At 39.6% G+C, this 10,507-nt stretch overlaps 2 non-coding genes across 2 annotated transcripts; one reads left to right on the forward strand and one right to left on the reverse strand.

Moving 5' to 3' along the window:
- Window positions 1-2,149: 2,149 nt before the first annotated feature.
- Window positions 2,150-2,222, reverse strand: TRNAF-GAA (transfer RNA phenylalanine (anticodon GAA)). Its single transcript has one exon. It is a non-coding gene; the product is annotated as a tRNA-Phe (tRNA).
- A 715-nt stretch (window positions 2,223-2,937) lies between these two features.
- Window positions 2,938-3,009, forward strand: TRNAA-UGC (transfer RNA alanine (anticodon UGC)). The gene has a single exon. It is a non-coding gene; the product is annotated as a tRNA-Ala (tRNA).
- Window positions 3,010-10,507: the final 7,498 nt, after the last annotated feature.

Here is a 10,507-nt window from a genome sequence, read left to right on the forward strand (position 1 = left end):
ATGGTGGCTCCTTTTGGAGAAGGCAAGGTAGGAGGACCAGAGCTGAGCTTCACTGGAGAAAGGGTAGAGTGCCCTCCAGTGCTCTGCTCCATCAGCCAGCCTCAGGCACCTGCTGCTGCCTTTTGGGGAGCCAGCTCTGTCTCCCAGCTGTGATGTGCCACCAGCCCCATCCAGGAGGAGCTTGAAATGCCTACAGGGTAGGTTTGATCACCCCCATTTTAGAGGTGAAGTAAGAGATACCCAAATGATGAAGAGACTGGCACAAGTTGCACCGCTGGTAGTAAGTGGAAGAGCTAAGGCTCCAATCAGGCTTTTGGCCCCAACTCCAGTGCTCTCAGGTCTGTAACTCAGCATAGTGGTTTGGAAAGGTCTTCCACTTTAGTATTTGTAGGGCCTTGGACAAGACACTTGAGGTTCTAGTAGAGATGATATGAAGTCATATATGTGGAAGTGTTTACCACAGTGCTACCAATAACAGGAGCTCAATAAATGGGCTAGGCATGGCAGGGTGAGAGTCGAGGAGGTAAAAACAAGAATAACACTGGGTCTTGGCCCTGAGGAAGTTCATTGTTATGAGCAGTTAGGCTCATGACCTGGTTTTGAACCATGGCTCACTGTAAAGCTGTGCCACTTTGGGAAAGTTACTTATTCTCTCCATGCCTCAGTTTCCTCATCTGTAAAATGGGTAAAATTGCAGTAAATACTTCCAAAGGTTATTGTGGAGATTAAATGAATGAATGCATGTGAATGCTTTGGCCATGCCTGATCACAGAAGGCTTGTGATACATGGTAGTTTTAAGTACTATTATATAAATACGTAAAAATGTAAATAAAAGATTTAGGGAACAGACAACAAAAACAATGGAAGGAATGACACAAGAGAAAAATAGGAACTCTTCAAGTATGTTCTAAGGAAAAAATTCGCTGCTATGTTTGGAAACACCTGCAGGTACAACTCATGACCAGATGGCAAATGATCTCATTCTTAGTTGATCACAAAACAGAGTCCAGAGGATGATGCCAAATCTTTCTTTAAAAAAAAGTGCCATCTACTTATGCTATGGTTCACTCTAGGCGTCTTCTGCAAGGTCAAGTCCTCTGAACTTTCCATGTTCTAACTGGAGAAAGTCTTTGGTATAGAGCATTGTATTCTTTTCCTTTTGCTACTGTAGCAAATTAGTGCAAAGTTAGTGGCTTTAAGCAAAACAAAATTACTATTTTATAGTTCTGGAAATCAGAAGTCTAAAATCAAGGCTGCATTTCTTCTGGAGGCTTCAGAGGAGAATCTGTTTCCTTGCATTTACCAGCTTCTAAAACCTGCCTCCATTCTTTGACTCATGGTCCCTCCCTTCATCTTCAAAGCCAGCCATATGTAGCATCTTTCCTCTCTGACCTCCCACCGGCCTCTTATAAAGATCCTGGTGATCATACAGGGCCCACCAGGATAATCCAGGATAATCTTCACATCTCAATGTCCTTAACTTAATCACACCTGCCATATAAGGTAACATATTCACAGTTTTGTGGATTAATGTGTAGACATCTTTTGGATGCCATTATTCAAGCCTATCACAAGCATCTCCAAGCCAAACACATCTTTCCTTTGCTAAAATGGGCGACCTTGTTTAGAATAACTTGCAGGATCTATTATGCAAATTCTTCACCCCACCACGTGTAAGGAGAGGAAAAAATGCCAATGGTGAGGGGAAGTAAGAACCCTGTCCTACTACTCATCCATATAATAATTGCTGTGGGAATTCTGGTGACATCAGTAAAGGCAGTCTTTTTTTTGTTTTTTAATTATAAGAATGAATTTTGCTATTCATTTTTATCTTGCACATCAAAATTCATTGGGCACTGCAATCACTGCACACACATGGGAGAAGCAATGAATGCCAGATATTTCCTTTGTTCATGTGCCAAGCTCATCGGACATCAATCACAAGACCCAAATTCAAAGATGGGAGTTTCAGGACTTCCCTAGTGGTCCAGTGGTTAAGATTCCACTGGTAGCTTCCACTGCCATGTGGCATGGCCAAAAAAACAAAACAAAAAAAAGATTGAAGTTTCAAGGATGCAAAGGTAGACCTTTCTGGTAGGGGTTACCAGAATTGCTCCTCCTCATGGATGCTGACTAAAACACTTAACATGCTGAAACCCGGGATTGAACCAGGGACCTTTAGATCTTCAGTCTAACGCTCTCCCAACTGAGCTATTTCAGCTCCTTAGGGGTGAGCTTCCCTGACACTCATTTTTCAAAACGGAGATTGTTTTCAATCGATTTTTTAGAACATTTCAGTCTTCAAAAGTGTTGCTGTCTCGTTGTCCAATATATTTATCCACCCAAAAAGTTTGGAATGTCTTCCACGTATGATGTTTGCATCCAGTTCCTGGTGGTGTGGGATGGTAGGAGGAGAGACACCAAAGAGAAATGATAGGGATTCATTGGAAAGCCTCTCTGCTCCTCTGACACAGCTCAGAAAATAACAGAAAATTTTTTTTAAAAATTTCTTAGAGTCCCTGATTTTTTCTCTTCTTTTCATTCATTCTTGAATAATCTTCAAAGATTCTGAGGAATGGATTAATTTTTGTTAATGTGGAATCAGTTTTCTGTTTCCGGGTGATAATTTCCAGTGAGCTGGTTTCTTTGTTTTATGCGCTTCCATCTACTCTGTCATAGTCTTTTGGCCCAGGTGAGAAGGTCTTGGAGAGGACTGACCCGGCTGAGAAGAAACTAAGAGCAGGAATGGTAACAATTTGGGTTTAGAATTTACTATCCTTGAGCATAGCAATCCACCAAAAAAAGTCTAATTTAAAAATTGTAGAAATAGTGGATTTAACTGAATAAATTTTCTGACAAAAGGAAATAGCTTTACCAAAGAATACAGAAAATGGGTATATTTCCTAACATACCAAAAAAAGAGGCAACTGTCACTTGGGGGTGTAGCTCAGTGGTAGAGCCCATGCTTTGCATGTATGAGGCCCCGGGTTCAATCCCCGGCACCTCCATGAGGATTTCATCATTTTTCTCGTCTCCAAGATATTTTATGCCCATACCTTCCTTCAGTCCTGCAGAATATGCTCTCTTACTTTTCCATTTTTCACTACTTTTTTTCCCCTTGCTTACATGGAAAGTAAACATGATTGGTGCAACAGCAGAAGGAAGAAACGAGAAGAAGAAGGGAAAAAAAAAAGGCTTATTCCACATCCACGAATGTCACCAATTTAACCAACTTTTTCACCGAGACTACCATTTTACGATACTACTTAAGAGAAGGAAGATCCAAAGTAAGACAGGGAAAAAAAGAAAAAGAAAGAAACCTGTGTGCACTTTCTTTAGCCAGAATAACTAATCCTAAAGACACTAGCCATGGGAAAAATTAGGGTGCTGTGAGCAAGATTCCAACCGCCTCTGGAAAAACACTTTGGAATGCAAACTGAATGCCTCAGACACATTCATGAACCTTTATTACATACCTGGAATAGAATACATGAATTAGAACAAGGGCTTCTGTTTCTCTGGCAAGAGCCTGGAAGAAGAGAAAATAAGGAAAGCTCCACCACCAACCTGCTTTAATTTTGGAGACAAAGTGTTGTTCATCCCCTGCCATAGAGAACACTTGGCTTTCAGATAAATTCAAGTAATGGAGAGGTCTTGGCTCCTAAATAGTCAACCATCTCTTTGTTTCCTTCCCATCCCTTCCACTGAATTCTCAAAAAGTTGAGAAGCAGATGCTCAGCAGCAAGTGGGTGCCGTGGAGGCAGGAGACGTTCCCTTTCAATAAACCAGACCCCGTGGGCAGTATTTCTGCTCAAAGTTTGTCCTTTGGGGACTGGTGGAATTGATGCTGTTTCCTTTTACGGATGGCTTAAGGGATCTGCAATTTCTGAAGAGATAATCACTTTACCTGGAAGCTGATGGCAGAAAATGAGACTTTTATTGGTCTTCTTCTACGGAAATTTTCGGACCATAACAATCACCAGTATAAATCAAAAAAGAATGAGATCAGCCTAGGAGCAATCTCATTTCTTTGTTTTTTCACAAATACTAATAATAAACTCCTTATCTACTAGTCTTTTTTTTTTGGCCATGCCACATGGCACCTTAGTTCCCTGGCCAGGGATCGAAGCCATCCCCCTGAAGTGGAAGCACAGAGTCTTAACCACTGGACCACCAGGGAAGTCCCAGTATCTACACATCTTAATGCATAACAACTCTCACCCTATCTATTCTTCAGAGGCCTTCTACTTCTAGCTGCATAAATGTCCAAACTTGAGATTCAGAGATATCAACAGAATTCCAGATTCAGCTTACAATGTGTGTAGGCAGACATCCTCAAGAGGCTATCTTGTAGGCATTTAAAATATGTCATATCCAAACCCAAACTCAACATTTCCCCTTTATTGAAGGTCAGTCTTTTTTATTGGAACTAAAAATTTTTAAATATCTTGAGAAAGGAACAGGTCCAAAATAAATTTTATTTACCCACCAGAACACTTTTATAGTGCATGATATATGCCAGGCACTGCTCTAAGCACTTCATACATAGTCATGCAATCTGCTAACAACCTCATGAAGTACATTCTATTATCATGGCCCTCATTCTATAGACCAGGAAACTGAGACAGGACCAAGGTGAAGGGATGAGCCCAGAGGTCACACAGCTAGAAGTGGTGGCTCCTAGTGAAGTGGTATCAGATGATCGTGGACAGCAGAACCCCTGGTTCCAGTGACCTTGGGCACTCACCACCCAGGGCTTTATGTATCCTCAAACCCACAATTCTCAGAATTCCCATCAAGGAGGCTTTTTGTATAGATGGTACAGCATGAACATGGGGAGAAGTAGTTTTCACCTACTGGAATATCTTTTTCTCACCTCTGAAAAGAATAAGGGCCCCAGGAGAGAAAGGAGGAAGTACTTTTAGAATCCAAGAGCTGGGACAGATCTTAATGATTAACCTGATTATCAAGGTTACCCAAATTTCTAACCCCGGGGCAAAGCAAAGTAGCTGAGCTAGTGGGGGGGTCCAAGTGTTTTGCTTGGATCTTCTGCCTCAAGCAAGAAAACATCTTTCAAGACTCAAATTCTATGCGGGGTGGGCGGGGGGTGGGGGGGGCATGGGGGTGGTGGTGGTGGGATGAACTGGGAGATTGGGATTGACATGTATACACTAATATGTATAAAATAGATAACAAATAAGCACCTGCTGTATAAAAAATAAAATAAAATTCAAAAATTCAAAAAAAAGAAAAAAAAAGACTCAAATTCTAGCTTAAAAATTCATGAAATATTTTTTTAAAATTTTCCTATCCTTTTTTTAAAATTGAAGTATAGTTGATTTACAGGTTGTGTTAGTTTCAGATGTACAGCAAAGTGATTCAGTTATATATATATTCAGTTATATATATATATATATATATATATATGCTTTTTCAGATTCTTTTCTCTTATAGGTTATTACAAAATATTGAGTACTGTTCCCTGTGCTATACAGTAGGTCCTTGTCAGTTATCTATTTTATATATAGTGGTGCGTATATGTTAATCCCAAACTCCTAATTTATTCCTCCCCCATTCTAAACCTTCAACGTTTCTCTATTAATGAACTGTTTTTTGAAAAATAATTCTTTGAATAAAACTATCAGAACATTGAGGAAAAACCTTTTTTTCTTTCGTTCCCCCTTCTCCCCAGCCTTTCCCTAATTTAAATAACATTTGTAGTATTTTTTTATCTTTATTTTGGTCTTCCCAGCACATGAAGTGTTTTGAATCTGAGGGGAGCCCTCCCATCGTAGAGCCTCCCCCTCCCCCAACAGAGGCTGAGTTAGCAGGTAGAGTACTCGCTTGCCCAGACTCCCTCCAGCCAGGGCTCCGGCCCGGACTGGTGATCTAGGCTGTGCCAACCTGATACACCCGACAGCACTTGCACTCGGGAACCGAAGGGAAGCAATGGCCCCCGAAAACATATGTTGGCATCGGAACAGCAGTGAGGCATCACTTGGGGGTCTGCCCTCTGGGCTTGAAACCTGGTCCTCCAGACATCTCAACATTTCTGCGAGCCCACAGGTATCCAATGAGTATATTCTTTAGCCAGAGTCTCCTATCACTTGTAACTAAACCCTTGGTAATATTTGTATTTGCAAATACTTATCAAACACCATGTGCCAGAAACTGGTCTAAGAGTTTCTCATGTATAGACTCACTTCATCCTCACAGTAACCCCATGACACGGGTACTATGATTATGCCCCTTTTACTGGTGAGGAGACTGAGGCATAGTAAATAAAGCAACTTGAGGCTAAGTAATTTGCCCCAAATTATTATTTTTTAAAATATTTATGTATATATGTATGTATGTATTTATTTGGCTGCGCCGGGTCTTAGTTGCGGCATGCGGGATCTTTGTTGCAGCATGTGGAATCTAGTTCCCCGACCAGGGATCAAAGCCAGACCCCCCGCATTGGGAGTGTGGAGTCTTAACAACTGGACCACCAGGGAAGTCTTTTTTTAAAAAAAAAAAAAAATTATTTATTTATTTGGCATTTGCTCCAAATTATAAGCAATGAAGTAGCAAGGCTAGGATTTGAACCAGGCTGTCTGGATCTAAATCTGAGCTCTTAATCACCACACATACTGCTTCTCTACAGGTTTTAAATTTTATTTATTTATTTATTTTACTGATTACATAATAACTGCTCATCATAGAACCATTCAAACACTATAAAGAGTAGAAAAAAGAAAATAAAGCAACAGTACTGCTTATAGTAAACCATTGTCTATAGCTGTACTAGCTACTTAAGTTTAATTAAAATTAAATAAATTAAAGATTTGGTTCCTCGGTCACACTAACCACATTTCATGCGCTCAGTAGCCACATGCGTCTCCTGGCTACTGGTTTGGATAGCACAGCATGAATAGAACACGTTTCCATCATCATAGAAAGTTCTGATCGGCAGCCCTGGGTAATTTGGCCTTTTTTTCATAGTTCTCGGGGACAGTGAACAAATACATGTAATTTTATATAAATGGACTATTTTGCATGCTGTTTTTATTGTGGGACTCTTTAGTTATTCTCTCTTATCTACGGCTTATTTTTTCTTGCTTTGACCCCTCCCCTCTCTTGTCGGAATAAGCCAGGTGGGTAGGAGCCCTTCCGGGCCTTCCCCTGGGTTCTTACCCTCATGGAAAATTTCATATCACACGTAGAAGGGCTTGTAGTTGGTAAACATTTGCTTTTTTCCATTAATAAAACATTGTTGAAATACTTCTGAGTCAGCCAATACAGCTCTAACTTATTCTTGTTAGTGGCCTTGTGGAATTCCACGGTTCAGATATAACGATATTTTGAGGTACCTTCAGCCTCTTTCCCAGGAGTAGGATTAGATTGAAAGGCATGTTTATGTTTAATTTTCATAGATATTACCAGATTCTAGCCCAAATGTGAGACTGATCCCCATTTTCTCCTGCAATGAGTGAGTACATTCTGCCTTCTCCCTTCCCCTTCTATCTCACTGCCCCCAGACACTCCACATCTTGGTCTAGCATTAGGTGCTGTCACACCTCTAGATTTTTCCAGAATTATGATTGAAAAGTGGCGTCTCTCTCCAGTGGCAAACCGACCCCAGTGAGAGCAGGTGCTCAAGGTACAAGCAATAAAAGATTGCAAACAATGTCAGTTTGCTTTTATCCATCACCACATGTAGGCCATTCTAACAATGTCAGTGATAACGTACTCCCTCCCTCAAAAATCTTCTGTTGCCGTTGGTGGGAATGTGAATTGATATAGTCACTATGGAGAACAGTATGGAGGTTCCTCAAAAAACTAAAAATAGAACTACCATACGACCCAGCAATCCCATTCCTGGGCATATATCTGGAGAAAACTCTAATTCAAAAATATACATGCACCCCTATGTTCATAGCAGCACTATTTACAATAGCCAACACCTGGAAGCAACCTGAATGTCTATTGACAGATGAATGGATAATGATGTGGTACATATATACAATGGAATATTACTCAGCCATAAAAAAAGAATGAAATAACGCCATTTGCAGCAGCATGAATGGAACTAGAGATTATCATACTAAGTGAAGTAAGTCAGAAGGAGAAAGACAAATACCATATGATATCACTTATTTGTGGAATGTAAAACATGACACAAATGACCATATCTATCAAACAGAAACAGAAACAGACTCACAGACATAGAGAACAGACTTGTGGTTGCCAAAGGGGAGGGGGTGAGGGAGGGTGGATTGGGAGCTTGGGATTAGCAGATGCAAACTATTATATATGGAATGGATAAATAACAAGGTCCTACTGTATAGTACAGGAAACTATATTCAATATACTTTGATAAACCATATGGAAAAGAATATGAAAAAGAATATATATATGTATAACTGAGTCATTTTGCTGTACAGCAGAAATTAACACAACATTGTAAATCAACTATACTTCAGTAAAATAAATTTAAAAAAAATCTTTTGTTGGCCTACATTCTAAGCTATTGCTGTGGGTACTGTTGAGTTTTAATAATATGTGTAAGCTTCGAGTCCCAGCTATACAACTGGCCTCAAATGCACACAAACTCAGCCACACATATTTGTTTAAAAGTGAATTATAATGTTTTTCAATAATTCTAGCTGACTTCAGGTGTGGCTTGTGTCTCCAGTCCCTATGGTTCCACACACTCGTGTTTACACTGGAGATTCATAATAAACCAGGAGAGTTGGATGTAATTTTTCTGTTTGGAGATTGAAATACACAACAACTTTTTCAAATAGAATCAGGCTTGAATCACGTATTCTGACGCGCCAAGCTTTAACATTGTTCCTTGAAGGTCAGTGCACAGAAACTGTGGAGAAAGCCAGGAATAATACAACAACTGCTAAAAAGTAAGGAAATAGGCAATTCCATGGAAAACAGAGTCAAATTTTGAAGAAGAACTCCAGGAAACATGACAAAAGGTGCTGGTCTTCTATTGCCAGAAGAAATCAAAAGGACAGTCTTTGAACACCTGGATAGTTTTCACCAGGAACAGGACACTCATTCTAAAGCAATGGATCAAATAATTTCAATGTTCACTATTTAGTCATTTTCTCTAAATTCAGTGTAAGAGGAAAATCTTCAGGGATTTTACTAAATGTAATAGAAATTTATGATGAATCTTCTGGTGAAAACATTTCAGTGGAAATGTTTGAGCTACAGAGACATATGAAGACCACTGAGAACAATCCCCAAGAAACAAAGATGTGGAAAATGCTGCATTTCTGACATTCATTATAAATTGAGGTTTTTATGAATCGGTCAAATTTATCTTTATGTTTAAGACTTTTTTTTTGAGAACTAGGTGCCTCTCTTTTTATTTATTTATTTATTTGGTTGCACTGGGTCTCTTAGTTGCAGCAGGCAGGCTCCTTAGTTGCAGGAGGTGGGCTCCTTAGTTGTGGCATAGAAACTCTTAGTTGCGGCATGCATGTGGGATCTACTTCTGTGAGCAGGGATCGAACCCGGGCCCCCTGCATTGGGAGCGTGGAGTCTTACCCACTGTGCCACCAGGGAAGTCCCTGTTTAAGACTTTTCTTAATGATTTGAATAACTTACTTCGAGTGAAAGAAAACTTTCAGAATTAAAATTAATAAAAACTGTCTTCCATGAACTGTTAGTGAAGAGATAGGGAGGCAAATCTGGCTATTCTATGTAACATGAATATGCAAATTTGGACCAAATTATTGACATTTGCAAAAGTTAAGGCTCAAACACAAGAACTATAATGCTATTTCATCACTGAGATGGCATAGGTAGGTTTTTCTTTTTCAAAAATTACATTTATATAATTTTGAAATGTTAATCATCTTTTATCCTTTGTAATGTAATACTTATTTAAAAATTTATTTACTGACATAATTATGCACATGCAATTCAATAATAGAAATATTTACTGTCTTCATTTCCCTTCTGATCATTGTTATCATTAGTTTCATTTCGTAGTTATTACTGAAAATCCTTTTGCAGTAGAGAGGAGGGTAGGATGTTATAAAATGATTCAAAAGATACAAAATATTTTCAAACAGCTAGAATCGGCCTTGAATAATATCCTGATACACTGAGCTTTATAGTTGTTCCTTGAAGGTTGGTGCACAGGAATTGTGAAGCCATTGGGCACTTGTTGGCGTGATTAGCGCAAGAATGACCACAGACATCAAGCAGGAGAGGCACGACCACCAGAGGAGCCATAACTGATTGAATGAGCCATTTGCAGCTTCACTGCACTACCTCGGGTCCTTGGATCCTCATGGCTTATCTTTGAAATAAGCCCCTTTCTTTCACATGCATTTCCCTGATGCAGAGAAGCTGAGCAGTTTTTCATGTTTATTGGACATCTGACAGCCTTCTTCTATAAATTCCTCATCTGTATCCTCTCTGGGATGGTGATACTCAAGCTGTTTGGGTCTGGGACCCCTTTGAGAATATGATGAAGCTTATTATGCATCCTTTTCT

Source organism: Eschrichtius robustus, chromosome 6, assembly GCF_028021215.1.
Source record: "Eschrichtius robustus isolate mEscRob2 chromosome 6, mEscRob2.pri, whole genome shotgun sequence".
NCBI lineage: Eukaryota > Metazoa > Chordata > Mammalia > Artiodactyla > Eschrichtiidae > Eschrichtius > Eschrichtius robustus.